Source organism: Xiphophorus maculatus, unplaced genomic scaffold (genome assembly GCF_002775205.1).
Source record: "Xiphophorus maculatus strain JP 163 A unplaced genomic scaffold, X_maculatus-5.0-male Unplaced_Scaffold_BN000169F, whole genome shotgun sequence".
In the NCBI taxonomy this organism is placed as follows: Eukaryota; Metazoa; Chordata; class Actinopteri; order Cyprinodontiformes; family Poeciliidae; genus Xiphophorus; species Xiphophorus maculatus.
The window spans coordinates 10,109-27,279 of record NW_019369766.1 but is presented as its reverse complement, the minus strand read 5'-3'; the positions used below and the strand labels follow the sequence as shown (position 1 = coordinate 27,279).

The window sequence follows — 17,171 nt, the reverse complement described above, 5'->3', positions numbered from 1 at the left end:
TAATTGCTGTTTTTGGCTTTATGTGACTTTTTCATCCAAAGCAATGTTACACATGGGATTAGTTTGGAACTTTGAAATTAAGCATACTGAAAATTTCAAAATAAAAGCCTTGAATATTTTTACATCATGTAATTGCGGTTTTTGGCTTTATGTGACTTTTTCATCCAAAGCAATGTTACACATGGGATTAGTTTGGAACTTTGAAATTAAGCATACTGAAAATTTCAAAATAAAAGCCTTGAATATTTTACATGACGTAATTGCTCTTTTTGGCCGTATATGACTTTTTCATCCAAAGCAATGTTACACATGGGATTAGTTCGGAACTTTAAAATGGAGCATAATAATAATTTCAAAATAAAAGCCTTGAATATTTTTACATCAGGTAATTGCTGTTTTTGGCCGTATATGACTTTTTCATCCAAAGCACTGTTACACATGGGATTAGTTTGGAACTTTAAAATGGAGCATAATAATAATTTCAAAATAAAAGCCCTGAATATTTTTACATCATGTATTTGCTCTTTTTGGCTTTATCTGACTTTTCCATCCAAAGCACTGTTACACATGGGATTAGTTTGGAACTTTAAAATTAAGCATACTGAAAATTTCAAAATAAAAGCCTTGAATATTTTACATGACGTAATTGCTCTTTTTGGCCGTATATGACTTTTTCATCCAAAGCACTGTTACACGTGGTATTAGTTTGGCCCTCTGAAATGAAGCATACTGAAAATTTCAAAATAAAAGCCTTGAATATTTTTACATCATGTAATTGCTTTTTTTGGCCGTATATGACTTTTTCATCCAAAGCACTGTTACACATGGGATTAGTTTGGAACTTTAAAATGGAGCATAATAATAATTTCAAAATAAAAGCCTTGAATATTTTTACATGAGGTAATAGCTCTTTTTGGCTTTTTTTGACTTTTTCATCCAAAGCACTCTTACACGTGGTATTAGTTCGGAGCTTAAAAATGAAGCATACTGAAAATTTCAAAATAAAAGCCTTGCATTTTTTTACATCAGCTACTTGTGTTTTGAGCATTATATAACTATTTTAACCCAAGGACTATTACGCATGGGATTAGTTTGGCCCTTTGAAATGAAGTTTAACAAAACTTCCAAAATAAAAGCCTTGACAACATTTTAAATCGTACCGAATGGTGCACGTCCGCCTCACTTAACGTTCTTGCGGTTCTCCGCGTGCCACTGATTACGTCACGGCGTTCTTTAGCGTCGACGACGATTTGTGGCGTGACGACACCGGGCCCAAACCCCACGGCCGCGCCTTGGCAGGCCCCGGCTAAATTTCTTCCGAAATTTTCTAGTTATAATTCTTTATTTTTCTTCCGTAACCGTTAATGCGGCTCATACCGCTGGGTGCACACCTACAAATGAGGTATCAAAACGTGCAGAAAATTCACGCCATTGGAGCTATTATTTTTGGTGGGATTTGGGCTTAACGTGGCGACATAATTCGCAAAAAACTGCGAAAAAAAACCCCATTATAACTCAATGGGAAAAATCCTAGAAATACCCTATTTTTGAGGATTTGCTGTGTCGTCACAAATTCACCTAGAAATGCCATTCAAATTTCATTTTGTAGATACGTCTGTGATCTCTTCGAAAGTGAAGACGGCTCGTCGATACCAGTTACGGTTTGTCCACAATTTGCCTCTAAGCGACCCAAAGTTTCTCATTTTTCTTCAAATTAGAGTGACAGCCCATCTCGGTTCATATCTGGGCACAACATTTCTTTCTCTCATCACTGTAAATGCTCTGAGTGAGGTACAGATATGAATCTCGGGACTATCGCAGAAGACACATTGAACTGTCATACGCTCGAAACGCTTTTCGAATATGTATTACGGTTCCCGAACAAGAAGGATTTGTTTCCAATGCTTTTTTTCAGTAAAGTGTGTTTGCTCAAACACACTTGTGTGTTTGAGAGCTCACAGCTCAGAGCTCACACCTGCTGAGACCATTATTTGCCATAGCAACGGAACTCAAGAGGCTATTGGCTGCTGATTTGGACTACGAATACGCATCGCTGTAGTTCTATCTATCCTCAGTTGAAACAGATCAGGACTGAGAACTGGCCTTTAGAACTACTGCTGCTATGGGCTGTATATAACTGATTTAACTCAGTAACTGTTACACATGGGATTAGTTTGGAACTTTAAAATGGAGCATAATAATAATTTCAAAATAAAAGCCTTGAATAGTTTTACATCAGGTAATTGCTGTTTTTGGCTTTATTTGACGTTTTCATCCAAAGCACTGTTACACATGGGATTACTTTGGAACTTTAAAATGGAGAATAATAATAATTTCAAAATAAAAGCCTTGAATATTTTTACATCAGGTAATTGCTTTTTTTGGCCGTATATGACTTTTTCATCCAAAGCAATGTTACACATGGGATTAGTTTGGAACTTTAAAATGGAGAATAATAATTTCAAAATAAAAGCCTTGAATATTTTTACATCAGGTAATTGCTGTTTTTGGCTTTATTTGACGTTTTCATCCAAAGCACTGTTACACATGGGATTACTTTGGAACTTTAAAATGGAGCATAATAATAATTTCAAAATAAAAGCCTTGAATAGTTTTACATCAGGTAATTGCTGTTTTTGGCTTTATTTGACGTTTTCATCCAAAGCACTGTTACACATGGGATTAGTTCGGAACTTTAAAATGGAGCATAATAATAATTTCAAAATAAAAGCCTTGAATAGTTTTACATCAGGTAATTGCTGTTTTTGGCTTTATTTGACGTTTTCATCCAGAGCACTGTTACACATGGGATTACTTTGGAACTTTAAAATGGAGAATAATAATAATTTCAAAATAAAAGCCTTGAATATTTTTACATCAGGTAATTGCTTTTTTTGGCCGTATATGACTTTTTCATCCAAAGCAATGTTACACATGGGATTAGTTTGGAACTTTAAAATGGAGAATAATAATTTCAAAATAAAAGCCTTGAATATTTTTACATCAGGTAATTGCTGTTTTTGGCTTTATTTGACGTTTTCATCCAAAGCACTGTTACACATGGGATTACTTTGGAACTTTAAAATGGAGAATAATAATAATTTCAAAATAAAAGCCTTGAATATTTTTACATCAGGTAATTGCTGTTTTTGGCTTTATATGACTTTTTCATCCAAAGCACTGTTACACATGGGATTAGTTTGGAACTTTAAAATGGAGCATAATAATAATTTCAAAATAAAAGCCTTGAATATTTTTACATCAGGTAATTGCTCTTTTTGGCTTTATTTGACTTTTTCATCCAAAGCACTGTTACACGTGGTATTAGTTTGGCCCTTTGAAATGAAGCATTCTGAAATTTTCAAAATAAAAGCCTTGAATAATTTTACATGACGTAATTGCTCTTTTTGGCTTTATTTGACTTTTTCATCCAAAGCACTGTTACACGTGGTATTAGTTTGGCCCTTTGAAATGAAGCATACTGAAAATTTCAAAATAAAAGCCTTGAATATTTTTACATCAGCTACTTGTGTTTTGAGCATTATATAACTATTTTAACCCAAGGACTATTACGCATGGGATTAGTTTGGCCCTTTGAAATGAAGTTTAACAAAACTTCCAAAATAAAAGCCTCGACAACATTTTAAATCGTACCGAACGGTGCACGTCTGCCTCGCTTAACGTTCTTGCGGTTCTCCGCGTGCCACTGCTTACGTCGCGGCGTTCTTTGGCGTCGACGCCGATTTGTGGCGCGACGACGCCGGGCCCGAACCCCACGGCCGCGCCTTGGCAGGCCCCGGCTAAATTTCTTCCGAAATTTTCTAGTTATTCTTTATTTTTCATCCGTAACCGTTAATGCGGCTCATACCGCTGCGTGCACACCTACAAAAGAGGTATCAAAACGTGCAGAAAATTCACGCCATTCCAGCTATTACTTTTGGTGGGATTCGGGATTAACATGGCGACATAATTCGCAAAAAACTACGAAAAAACCCCATTATAACTCAATGGGAAAAATCCTAGAAATACCCTATTTTTGAGGATTTGCTGTGTCGTCACAAATTCACCTAGAAATGCCATTCAAATTTCATTTTGTAGATACGTCTGTGATCTCTTCGAAAGTGAAGACGGCTCGTCGATACCAGTTATGGTTTGTCCACAATTTGCCTCTAAGCGACCCAAAGTTTCTCATTTTTGCTCATATTAGAGTGACAGCCGACCTCGGTTCATATCTGGGCACAACATTTCTTTCTCTCATCACTGTAAATGCTCTGAGTGAGGTACAGATATGAATCTCGGGACTATCGCAGAAGACACATTGAACTGTCATACGCTTAAAACGCTTTTCGAATATGTATTACGGTTCCCGAACAAGAAGGATTTGTTTCCAATGCTTTTTTTCAGTAAAGTGTGTTTGCTCAAACACACTTGTGTGTTTGAGAGCTCACAGCTCAGAGCTCACACCTGCTGAGACCATTATTTGCCATAGCAACGGAACTCAAGAGGCTATTGGCTGCTGGTTAGGACTACGAATACGCATCGTTGTAGTTCTATCTATCCTCAGTTGAAACAGATCAGGACTGAGAACTGGCCTTTACAACTACTTGCTGCTTTGGGCTGTATATAACTGATTTAACTCAGTAACTGTTACACATGGGATTAGTTTTACACTTTAAAATTAAGCATATTGAAAATTTCACAATAAAAGCCCTGAATATTTTTACATGACGTAATTGCTCTTTTTTGGCTTTATTTGACTTTTTCATCCAAAGCACTGTTACACATGGTATTAGTTTGGCCCTTTAAAATGAAGCTTAACAAAAATTTCAAAATAAAAGCCTTGAATATTTTTACATCAGCTACTTGTGTTTTGAGCATTATATAACTATTTTAACCGAAGGACTATTACGCATGGGATTAGTTTGGCCCTTTGAAATGAAGCATCCTGCAAATTTCAAAATAAAAGCCTTGAATATTTTTACATGACGTAATTGCTCTTTTTGGCTTTATTTGACTTTTTCATCCAAAGCACTGTTACACATGGTATTAGTTTGGCCCTTTGAAATGAATATTAACAAAAATTTCAAAATTAAAGCCTTGAATATTTTTACATCATGTAATTGCTCTTTTTGGCTTTATTTGACTTTTTCATCCAAAGCACTGTTACACGTGGTATTAGTTTGGCCCTTTGAAATGAAGCTTAACAAAAGTTTCAAAATAAAAGCCTTGAATATTTTTACATCAGGTAATTGCTGTTTTTGGCTTTATTTGACGTTTTCATCCAAAGCACTGTTACACATGGGATTACTTTGGAACTTTGAAATGAAGCATACTGAAAATTTCAAAATAAAAGCCTTGAATATTTTTACATCAGGTAATTGCTGTTTTTGGCTTTATATGACTTTTTCATCCAAAGCACTGTTACACATGGGATTAGTTTGGAACTTTAAAATGGAGCATAATAATAATTTCAAAATAAAAGCCTTGAATATTTTTACATCAGGTAATTGCTCTTTTTGGCTTTATTTGACTTTTTCATCCAAAGCACTGTTACACGTGGTATTAGTTTGGCCCTTTGAAATGAAGCATTCTGAAAATTTCAAAATAAAAGCCTTGAATAATTTTACATGACGTAATTGCTCTTTTTGGCTTTATTTGACTTTTTCATCCAAAGCACTGTTACACGTGGTATTAGTTTGGCCCTTTGAAATGAAGCATACTGAAAATTTCAAAATAAAAGCCTTGAATATTTTTACATCAGCTACTTGTGTTTTGAGCATTATATAACTATTTTAACCCAAGGACTATTACGCATGGGATTAGTTTGGCCCTTTGAAATGAAGGTTAACAAAACTTCCAAAATAAAAGCCTTGACAACATTTTAAATCGTACCGAACGGTGCACGTCCGCCTCGCTTAACGTTCTTGCGGTTCTCCGCGTGCCACTGATCACGTCGCGGCGTCCTTTGGCGTCGACGCCGATTTGTGGCGCGACGACGCCGGGCCCATGCCCGACGGGCGCGCCTTGGCAGGCCCCGGCTAAATTTCTTCCGAAATTTTCTAGTTCTTTATTTTTCTTCCGTAACCGTTAATGCGGCTCATACCGCTTGGTGCACACCTACAAATGAGGTATCAAAACCTGCAGAAAATTCACGCCATTCCAGCTATTACTTCTGGTGGGATTTGGGCTTAACGTGGCGACATAATTCGCAAAAAACTACGAAAAAAACCCCATTATAAGTCAATGGGAAAAATCCTAGAAATACCCTATTTTGAGGATTTGCTGTGTCGTCACAAATTCACCTAGAAATGCCATTCAAATTTCATTTTGTAGATACGTCTGTGATCTCTTCGAAAGTGAAGACGGCTCGTCGATACCAGTTACGGTTTGTCCACAATTTGCCTCTAAGCGACCCAAAGTTTCTCATTTTTCCTAAAGTTAGAGTGCGTCTCTGGCTGCTTAGAGTGAGAGATGAAGACAACTTTTTCAGCCCAAATCATTTTTGAAATCGCCATCACGCCCACAAATATCGCACGATTAGTATCACAATCGGTCCTGACATTGATACGCCTGTCTGCTCCGGTAAAATGTTTTCGAAATTTATCTAGACCGTACGGTTTTCTGTCACGGTGCTTCAGAGCAAAGTCATGCGACAGGATTTTCTGAGGCTGTCTGAGGCTCTCTCCCATGTATTTGAATAGAATTTCAGATCTGGGCACAACATTTCTTTCTCTCATCACTGTAAATGTTCTGAGTGAGGTACAGATATGAATCTCGGGACTATCGCAGAAGACACATAGGCCTCTCATACGCTCGAAACGCTTTTCGAATATGTATTACGGTTCCCGAACAAGAAGGATTTGTTTCCCATGCTTTTTTTCAGTAAACCGTGTTGGCTCAAACACACAATTGTGTGTTTGAGCATGTATGACTCACAGCTCACACCTGCTGAGACCATTATTTGCCATAGCAACGGATCTCAAGAGGCTATTGGCTGCTGATTTGGACTACAAATACGCATCGCTGTAGTTCTATCTATCCTCAGTTGAAACAGATCAGGACTGAGAACTGGCCTTTAGAACTACCCGCTGCTATGGGCTGTATATAACTGATTTAACTCAGTAACTGTTACACATGGGATTATTTTGGAACTTTAAAATTAAGCATACTGAAAATTTCAAAATAAAAGCCTTGAATATTTTACATGACGTAATTGCTCTTTTTGGCCGTATATGACTTTTTCATCCAAAGCAATGTTACACATGGGATTAGTTCGGAACTTTAAAATGGAGCATAATAATAATTTCAAAATAAAAGCCTTGAATATTTTTACATCAGGTAATTGCTGTTTTTGGCTTTATGTGACTTTTTCATCCAAAGCACTGTTACACATGGGATTAGTTTGGAACTTTAAAATTAAGCATACTGAAAATTTCAAAATAAAAGCCTTGAATATTTTACATGACGTAATTGCTTTTTTGGCCGTATATGACTTTTTCATCCAAAGCACTGTTACACATGGGATTAGTTCGGAACTTTAAAATGGAGCATACTGAAAATTTCAAAATAAAAGCCTTGAATATTTTTACATCAGCTACTTGTGTTTTGAGCATTATATAACTATTTTAACCCAAGGACTATTACGCATGGGATTAGTTTGGCCCTTTGAAATGAAGTTTAACAAAACTTCCAAAATAAAAGCCTTGACAACATTTTAAATCGTACTGAATGGTGCACGTCCGCCTCGCTTAACGTTCTTGTGGTTCTCCGCGTGCCACTGATTACGTTGCGGCGTTCTTTAGCGTCGACGCCAATTTGTGGCGTGACGACGCCGGGCCCAAGCCCGACGGGCGCGCCTTGGCAGGCCCCGGCTAAATTTCTTCAGAAATTTTGTTTTTCTAGTTTAAAGTGCACTAATAGTAGAAATTAGACCAAAATAACTTAAGAGTTTGTGTTTTTGCAATGCAGATTGTAAAGTTTCCCATAACCATCCACACACAAATGCATTTCATAATGTTGGGCTCCAGCAGTGAGCCCTGTGGAACACCTAATGTAACTTTTTAATGTGTTGACTTCTCTACAAATTTTTCATGCTATCTTTTTTTTTCTGTATATTTTGTTATTTTTTTTTACTCAGTAAAAAGTTAGTTTGGTAAAGTCACATGACACAACTTTAACTTTTTGATTGTCTTGATGAAAGCCTTTTAACAGAACAAGTATTTAAAAAGTGTAAATATAAAAGATTTCCAAAGTTTGGCCACCTCTAGCTGAGCAGAGGTTTTAATTTTTAATTTTCTGCTTGGACTGACCCACAGCTTGAGCCATTATCATAGCTAATATCTGAGACATAATGGAGGAAACTGTGATTAGCAGATCCGAATGCATAATGTATGGCAGCAAATAGTCAGCTGGGGCAATTTGCTCTTCACTACTTATCTTTTTCCTCCAGTGTTTGACATAATTAAAGGCTGTTTTTTAGGACAGTGCTGTCTGCCTCCACTCAAGGTAATCAGCACAAAAAGAAGCTTTACAGGATTTACAAATCCATTATTTTTTAATTTATGTTTAATGTATTGAGAATTACAGCAACAAAAAAGCACCCTAATGATTTTCCTTTTACACAACATTTTAATTTTTTGTAAATTCTTTTTTCTGTTATTGTTATTGTTTACTCAATACTGATGTTAAGTTGATGCTGCTATATTGCCTGAATGGTTCAGTCTTTTCCCAGAGTCATTTAAAAGCCGAGTTGGAGATGAGGAAGAGGAAAATTTGAGCCAAAATATTTGGCACTGGTGCAGCAGGTGCTTTGATTCCAAAAAAACCTCTGCTTTCTGTCAGAAGCTGATAAAACAATATAAATATATACTGTATATATATAACCTTAAAAGTAAGAAGTAGCTACACAAGTGTCGTTCTTTAAATAGCTGTTATCTTGAGTCGCAGTTAGTCTTTGCAACATTAGCTTTTCTTGTTTTCTTGTTAAGTTGTGTATTTATTAGCTTGATATTTCTATTCTATCTGATTTCTGTCTGATTTTCCAAAATGAGAATCCGCTGACAGTTGTTTAGCAGTAGTAAGATATTGACGATTCACAACTCTGTCACAAAACCCCACCTAAAAGAGCAAGCAAATGTACACTTTCAAAATCTATCTTTATTTCCAATTACCTACAGGGCTTTTGTGGTGGTATAAGTTTAATAACGTCTATTGAAAGTCATTAAAATGTAATGAATTGAAGCATCTGAATAATGAAGTCTTCATCATTATTCAGATGAGATGAGAGCAGTGGTGCATTTCAACCCCCAACACGTTCTAATAGTATTTTAATTTTGCTACATGTATTACACAACATAGAAAATTAGAGCAGCAGCTAACGCTCCTAAAACATATTTTTAGATTTTAATTTGCCAGAAAGATTGAATGCATCGTCTCTGCAGGACATTTTATAAATTCAGGCTTCATATTCTGGCTAGACTAGTTACAGCTTCTCGTCTTTTTGTCAGAGTTTCAGAGGAGCCGATTCTGTCCGGACATAACAGACAAATGAAAGAATCAGAAAATCTGTCCAAGAAAAAAAATTTAAGGGGACTTGTTATGCAAATTTTACATTTTGCATGTTTTTGAACTTCCATTTGGGTTCCTACTTCTTCTAAAACAACCCAAACACTTAAAAAGAAACTCATCTAGTTTTTGGCAATAAGTTAATGTTTTTTTGGTTTCAAAAACCTGCAGAATGTGATGTCACAAATCAGCAGGCACTGTGGCGTTACCTAGCAACCCCTGCCGACCCAGCCCTGTCACCTAGCAACCCAAGTTGAGCTGCAGGACATTAAGTAAAATGGCTGCTGGAAAAGACAAAAGTTTAGTTGTTGACTTATCGTCCAGAAACCACTTGTTGAATTCTTGTTGGTTGTGCTGGAGGCTCCACTTCTGCTTTTCAAAGATGTACAGTTGTGTAATTGCACATCTGTTTGCTGCCATTTTCACATGCAAGTGTAAACGTTGATTTGGAGGCGTGGCCAGCAGCAGCTTATTTGGGTTTAAAGTAACAAGACGCGCTATAACGGTTCATTCTGACTAAAAATCTCAAAATTTTACAAAAAATGTAATGAACATGTTTTGTACAGACCATAGACCTATCATAACCTGTTTAAGGAACCACAATCTGTAATATTTAAGATCCACTTAAAGTCAAATTTCACATGTTGAGTTTCTTCTCATACAAGGAAGTGACCTTCCTTCCATTTCATTCAAAATGTCCTCCACAAGCAGCGTGTTCCCACAATCCAAGAAGAATTGGTGATGATGTGTGAATGAATCACAATATCACAAAACCAAAATGAAACAAGTCACTTAAAGTTAAAACTTTGACATTTGGATCTAAATATGATGATAATGCATCCAGTCAGAGCCTCTCCACTCAAAATAAAAGCTGCCCTTTATCAAATATACTGCTTAACTACACCAGTTATATTCCATAAGTTGCAAAACATTACAAATAGAATGCATTTATTTATTATTTGAAACATAAACTACTGTTACTGATGATGTCATTGAACCGACAGTGGAAAATAAACGTGGAAATCTGCGATGCAGACCAATGTGAACTTGAGGCTTCAGAGAATCTAACAATCCTGAGCTCGGATTTATTTAATAAATGCAAAGGTGTAAAACCTCTGCTCTCTTTTTCCATGCAGTCTGGGAAATGATCTTTGCTTTTAAACATTTATTGGTAAAACTTCTCTATTACTGGACTAGTTTGTTAAAAGCAAAAATATTCATTGAACTTTACCCCTGAATTAAAGTTAAATGTGGGTTCAGACAGCAATTATTTCCTCTGTTACTTCCTGATCTTCAGTCTGACCTGATGATGAATTATAAGGTCACAAAATCAAATCAGAGCATTCGTGTGGACGGACTCAGACTGCCTATTATTCCTGGCGCGTTTGTTCTTGTGTTGGAAGTTTCCTTCGTGTCGGCTCGACGTTTTGTTTTATTTACAGACAGTGACTCATGAGTTGGGTAACCAAGAAATCGAAGCTTTCTGTTCTCTTGGGAAAGTTTGGCAAAGACCAAAAGTAAAGGAAGCAATAGTATCTCTGATATGTCATTAATATCATTTGATGTTCATTGGATCATCTTTGTGTTAATCTTTTGCACTTTAGTCAACAAACCACCTGAACTTTGCAAACTCCCAAGAGTGGAAGTGGCCAAATCAGAAAATATATTGCAGATGTTTTTTTGTCCAAAGCTCCGGTAATGTGTCATAATCACCATCCACAAAATCAATGTTACTTGCAATAAAAGTACAAAAATGAATTTGCTTAATGGAAACATACACTTTTTTTTTTAAATTGCTGTTTTCAATAAAAAGTTGTCAGCTGTGTTGAAATAGATATATTTCTCAGAACTGCAATGCAAAAAAAATTATTTTTTGCAAAACAGCCGAATGTTACTACTGGCAAAAATGACAAAAAAGACGACAGGAAGTGGTACGACGAAGCTTCCTGTCACTCCATTTTTGCTTTCGTGAAACCGGAAGTTGCGCTCAGTGTTTCCTTAAGAGGTTTTCGTGTTGTTTCCTTCAGTGGTTCTTGGTGCAGCGCCCCCACAGGTGGGGAGGGGAACAGGTTCTTCAAAGTGTTTGGTTTGTTTGACTCAGTGCAGCGTGAAAACAAACCGCACCACCTGCAAATGTAACAAATGTTGCAAGTTTGGCCACAAAATGAACCGAGTCTACATGTTAAAAGCATCAGGAGGTAAACTAAATTTTTAATGAAGTGTGTGTGTTTATCAGTTTGTATTGCAAAACCAAAATATGAACAGTTTGGAGTGTGACTTCATATTTTCTGGTGAGCATACAGACAATAGTCTTCTATAAAAGAAAAACAATAACAATGGGTCAGGAGGTACAGCAGCGTCTCTTCTTCCTAATAAACCCGAGGGAAACCATGCTGGCTGAGAACATCCTGTTGTTATTCCATCGCTGCTTCAAAAAAAAAAAAATCTCAATACGATTTTCAATAAGAAAGTTCTGCAGGAGGTCGACTCGACAGAACAGCAAAACATTTTGTTCCCAAAGCAGAAATCTGTTGTCTGCAAATGCTTTTTTTCCCAGTCAGACACAGAAATCAACACAATGAACCGCAGTCTAACAAAAGCTGCTGGATTGTTAGCAAAACTTTAGAACCCAAAAAAGTGAAGGTTACATTCAATAAAATTTCCATTTGCTCTCATTCTGATCTTTGTTCCTGTTATTTCCAATGAAGGTAAAGTAGACGACAGAAAGCTCTTCAAAACTGAAGAACTGTTTCATGGTAAATGTAACACGGCCTTTTAAAGCTCTAATTAGCCATTAACATTTTCCCCCTGGTTGTAAATTTCTCTGTTTTTAACAAAGTGCCTTAACATTATAAAGAGTCAAGAGTTTAATTTAGTCATTCTGGTCTGCTTTCCGCCCTTCCTCTCGTCCATTATCAGGAGACGGATAAGCAGTTTAATAAGTGTGACTGTCTCTGTGTCTGATTTAATGTGATATAGACAAATATCCAAAAGGCAAAATTAAAACAAATGAAGTGTGAAGTGTGCATGTTGTGAGTGAGGACAGAGGCTCTCTGGCTTCCAGGGTCACAGTAATGATGAGTTATTTTTAGACATATTGACTTTGTTTGACTCAAAAGTTTTGCTTAAATTGTGTCAACTGTTTGAAGTTAGAAGTTTACTTTATGGTATATTTGGTGCAAATGCCTTAATGCACTTGAAATAAGACAAAACTAATTTAAAAGTAACTTTCTACTATGCGTAGAAGGTTTTTAAGTCAATAATTCCTTAATATTGATGAGAATTTAGTTTCACTGGCCGATAATTTCACTTATGTGGAAAAAATTTCATATTGTTTGAAATAATAATAGCACTTTTTCATCAATGTTAAGGAATTATTTACTTAAAATAAGCTCATATTCCTGCTGAAAAGTTACTTTTAAGTTAGCTTTGTCTTATTTCAGATGTGCGAAAACCAGAAACTCAAAAAAATACTTGGTAAGATTTTGTGTTTTTGCAGTGTGTGCTCTGGAAAAGTTACATTTGACGTTCTGAACGTTGGCATTAACGCGCAACATGCTGTTTACCCTGTAATGTATTTCAAAATATTCAAATTCAGAATACTTTATTTTCTGACAGGATTTTGTTAAAATGCTGTTTGTTATTTTTTTACTCCAGTTCTTACCAGCATTTTTACTCTGATACGCATGTCATCCGGACATTTACCGTTTTTAATACCAATAACATTTCATGATATATATCGTTACCGCCACTCATAAATTTTATACCACATCCCTCAAATGGAACAAAAAACATGTAAATGTGAATTTTGTATAATACGTCACTTTTAAGAAATTTTATTTTATGTTTTCTCTGGTTGTTTTTGTTAATATTAAAATTAATTTGACAACCAAAAACATTTAATTGTGGCAACAAAAAAAAAAAGAAAACTAAAATACTTTCTCACTGTAGAAATCCCTCCTGCAAGTTCTGAGTTTTATCTTTTTGCTCTTTCTTCAACACAACAGACCAGAACTTCCTGCTTGTTGCAAAACAGAGTCCCTGATCATGTATAGATATGAAATATTATCTAATTTCCTAATTATTTCCTCTATGCAGGAGGACTCTCAGTTTTTATATCTTTGTAGTTTAAACATCAGCAGAATAATGGAGTTTAGGCGCTTCTGGAGGATCATCATCACGTCAGAAATATTCTGCTCTTTATTCTCTTCAGCTTTCATAAAATCTCAAAAGATGAACTTCAGAAGATGCGCAATGATTTTAAACCCTCAATGTTTTTTCCAGATTTGATTGTTTTTAACAGATGAACATTTTAACCAGTCATTAAAGATTTCTTATACGGCCTTGTGTAATATGTTAACAAGCACTTACAGACATGCAAATTCAGCTGCACTGACTTTTTCCTGACCTTCTTAGTTGATGTATAAAAGATCTGAGGGAGGAAAATTCAAGAAAATGAAAAGTGTGACGTGAAAATTGTTTTTCAGCATCTCCTGCTAATGTCAGGGTCAGAAATTAACAGAAATTTTCAGCATTGTTTTGCTGCTGGTTTCAGGGTTGCAGTTGCTGATTGAAACACATTCCTGCATTTAAATAACTTTTCTCAGAGATGCTGAAGTTTGTCTTTTTCATTAAAACATCCTGTTTTTTCTGAGCAGCAGATCAGATCAAACTTGGCAAAATTTCAAAAGTTTATATGTTGAAAAACTGATTTTACTTGGAGTCTGCAGGGCTAATTAAAAAAGTTAAATAATAATTAAATGTCATGCATAATCATCTTATGGAACATGCTTTTCAGATGTGGTTTCAGATAAATATGAATTATTAATTGATTATCTCGGTTTGTGTTTTGAAACTAGTAGAAATGTTTCCTTTTGTCAATACTTTCCATTCATAGCCAAAATGTTTATGTTTTAATGAAACTGAATTTGAAGTATTTTAGATTTTTATTTGTTCTAAAGCTTATGATCTTCTGTTTTCACATCATTTTTATGTTTTAAATTGTCCTTTATTTATTGTTAGAAATTAATTTTGTCAGAAAATAACAGGATATTCAGTGACTAACAGGAATTGCTTTGTCCACTGAGTAGAACCGATTAAATTTTCTTTGTGAAAAACAATGAAAGGAAACTGAAAAAAGCAGATGATTAATGAGCCATGAAATAGATGATAAGGTACTTTTATAAGAGAATAAACAGTTACATAACTACAGTTTTTTGTTGTAATTAGAGGACAAACTCTTGAAGGCTTTCACTTCACTGCTTTACTGATCCACTTTATACTGAATTATGCTCTAAAAATGTTTAATAATTTAACTCCACCACATGTACGTCTTATTTAAAAATGAACCTGACCTCAGGACGAGTTCGGCCTTCAGGCGTTTAGGAATATTATTAATGATAAATGTCCTAGCAAATGAACAGGAGTATTTTGTCCATTTTAATGTTTATGAGTTCTGCTTGTTGTATTGATCAGGAATGACTAAAGCTTTCATTGGTATTTTGTTTCTGTTCACTAGAGGCTGCTTTCTTTTCAGGTTTTCTTATAAAGGGAGTAATTTAGTTTAGTCGTTATGTGAGCATCTCAATATTATTAAAAAGTAACTTTCTTCATTGCATAAAATAGTATTTGAAACAGCAATTATTAAGCGGAGAAGGCCAGACTAATCTGAGAAAATTTCTAGAAAACTAGGAAATTTCAGAGGATGAAAAGTTTACAATTTGCTAGAAAAAAATCAGAAATGTTGAGAATTTCAAAAGTCTAAAAATGTCAATCTTTGAAACTCATTAATTTCTGTGTTTTAGCAGAAATGTACTCATTTTTTCCCTTTCTACAACAGCCATAATACGCCACCGAGATTTAACACAAATGCACTTCAGTTAAAACAGAACATTTTCTATTTAGTTTTAAGGTAACGTTAAATGCACTACAACTGTAAAGTCTGTCTTATTTTAACATAATTCATTATGTTAGACTGAAATCTACAAAAAATGTTGTAAAACTATACTTTTGCCATTTTAAGAGCCAGTTACAGAATGATAATCACAAACCTGTTTTTGTTTAAATCTGAACTGATTGAACTGTTTCCACTTTCTTTTCTTCTTCTCAGTCATATTTTAAACTAGAATTTCAAAACCATTTGAATAGAAAAATTGATTTCTGAGTTAAAAATTGTTTCAGAATTGAATCATGACCCTAAAAATTGGAATCGAATCACGAAACATTCACATCTCTTCACTTCGAGACCTTAAATCCAGAATCCAGAACATACAGAACCAATATTCCCCCAGAAATGACCTTTTCACTTTGTAAATAAACCACTTTCAGTTCTTACTTTGTGTTGCGTCTCCATGTAGGTTTGAACCTACAAAGGATAACAGTGCTTTTCTAAAAAGCTGTCAAACCTTCACATTTTTATTCGCAGTGGTTCTTTAATTACAGGAGGGAACAAAATGAGCGCTTCCTTTCCTCTGACAGATTCACACAGTGGTAAGAATTTGGCAAAATGTCAAATTTAACTGCTGTAGTTCCAACTTCCAGCTCAGTCTGTGTGAATAAAATCATTTTAAATCCCCCAGAAGGAATTCTGACAGTTAGAATGATCATGTTTTTTAGTGCATTTATAAAGGAATTCATCAGGCAAGTTTTTATTCCTGATAACTAAATTCTTGTTCAAAAAGCAAATACTAATTATCAAGTCAGATTAAGTTTATTTGAACCTAAATGGCTGCTCAAAACATGCACATGTAAACATGCTTGAATTCCACCTGCTAATCTGCATTTACACTTGCTCTAACTAAAGCAGATGAAAACACTGGGGAAAAATCTACTTAGTTTTAAAAAGTGTTGTGTTTTGACAAATGTAAGACATTCTTTTAATTAAACCAATGGGATTTTATGGATATTTTATTGAGAATATTTTAACCTTCTGCTGTTTTAGCGATGCTAAAGAGGCTAGGAGAAAATCCTTGAAGCACAACAGCCACAGTCAGCAAACACATGGGAGCCATGAATGCGGTTTGAATGCATATATGAACACCAAGCGGACCAGACACAGGAAGTGGACTACAGCGCAGGGCATTTTGGGTAAATACAACCAAAGCAAACATGTTAGCCTAGTGCTAGCAGAAGAAATTACTCTTGTTTTTTTCTAAACAAAAAAGAAACGGCTAAAATCTGATGCTTCTCCACTTTTGCTGATATAACATAAGAAAAATGCTCTCATCGTCTTCTTCAGTGGTTTTCATGTCATTTCCTCTAGTGGTTCTTGTTGCAGCGCCCCCACAGGCGAGGAGGGGAACAGGTTTTTCAAATAGCTTGTTTGGTTTGATATATTGCAGTGCAAAGAGAAATGTAGCAAATTGAACTGAGTTTACCAGACTATCAGGTGGGAAAACATACTAAGAACAGTTATTAAAAAATGTATGAAGAAACAGTTAATGAAGATCCCATAATTATTTTATGAAAAAAGAGGAAATGATTTATTCTTTGAAACTAAAATTTACTCTATACCTCTGTTTAATGTTTTTTATCTCACATTGGTTAACTTAAAATGTATTTAAATAAACTTTCCTCTCTTCAAAGACTCAACATGCAGCTGAATCTTG

General features: G+C 35.3%; 1 long non-coding RNA gene across 1 annotated transcript in view; it reads left to right on the top strand.

The window, feature by feature from the left end:
* The window catches only part of LOC111607891, a 46,806-nt gene extending 30,029 nt beyond the window's left edge, over nt 1-16,777 (top strand). Inside the window, exon 3 of the long non-coding RNA XR_002752454.1 lies at nt 16,505-16,777. This is a non-coding gene — a long non-coding RNA (uncharacterized LOC111607891). The remainder of the gene's footprint in view (nt 1-16,504) is intronic.
* The last annotated feature ends 394 nt before the right edge of the window (nt 16,778-17,171 follow it).